This window comes from Octopus bimaculoides, chromosome 20 (assembly GCF_001194135.2).
Source record: "Octopus bimaculoides isolate UCB-OBI-ISO-001 chromosome 20, ASM119413v2, whole genome shotgun sequence".
In the NCBI taxonomy this organism is placed as follows: domain Eukaryota; kingdom Metazoa; phylum Mollusca; class Cephalopoda; order Octopoda; family Octopodidae; genus Octopus; species Octopus bimaculoides.
In genome coordinates this window covers 17246573-17247548 of record NC_069000.1, presented here as the reverse complement: position 1 = coordinate 17247548, position 976 = coordinate 17246573, and the positions used below count along the sequence as shown (strand labels likewise).

Below are 976 nucleotides of genomic sequence, written 5' to 3'. Positions count from 1 at the left end.
AAAAAAAAAAAAAAAAAAAAAAAAAATGACATTTTTTAAACCACTCCCCTTCCTCCGTAAATTCTAAATTTTACTAATTAAAAACAAAAACAAAAAAAACAGAGTTTAAAATATGGACAGTTTAAATTTCTTACTGCAATCCAAGTGATGGACCACGCTTGGTCCATTATTTTAATGAAACCAAAGTAGTCAACAACAGGATGCGTATCAACAGTGTGTACGGACACTCATGTACTTACTAGACTAGTACATGATATGAGTGATTTGATCATCAGAAAAAAACAGGTCTGAAATAGTTGTGAACCTCAGCCCATTTGTGTTATATATATATCTTTTTAATTTTCTTGCGTGGAGACTGGACTTTATTTCGTTGGCTAAAGTCACGTAAATTTAAATGCTTCTAACTTCTTCATCATCATCAATTTTTCTAAAAATCGAATGCGACTGTCGTGATCAGCATGCAAAACTACATCAGAGCGGAAAATTTGAAAATGATCCTTTGAAAATTGACAAATTCAAGTAGTTGGAGAAAACGATGTATGTGTGTGTGATTGTGTGTGTGTGTGTGTGTGTGTGTGTGAGTACGTATACACACACACAGAAATATAGTTATTACCTTACGACTATTGCGTATTCAATAACCCTTTGCTGTAATGGTAATCAAATTTTAATATTTTTAGTTGCCGTTACCGAGATACAGACACACCCAACATGTTTTAAACTTAGTATTTACACGCCTTATCTACTTCGAGAAGCACCATTCCAAATAAGAATTATATACACACATAACTAAAATTTCCGTTAACTAATAATCCACCGCCTAAAAATAAAAAACGGTCTATGATCACGGTAGATCGTAAGATTGCATACGTGTTTCGGTTTCAAGTTTATGTCATAAATGTACGTAATGTGTGATTGCCGCCATATATATATATATATATATATATGCACACACACATATATATATATATATATA

At 32.0% G+C, this 976-nt stretch overlaps 1 protein-coding gene across 3 annotated transcripts in view; it reads right to left on the bottom strand.

Moving 5' to 3' along the window:
* LOC106879802 (copine-3) overlaps positions 1-976 on the bottom strand; it is a 23757-nt gene that overhangs the window by 22398 nt on the left and 383 nt on the right. The gene's annotated exons all lie outside the window — the stretch shown is intronic.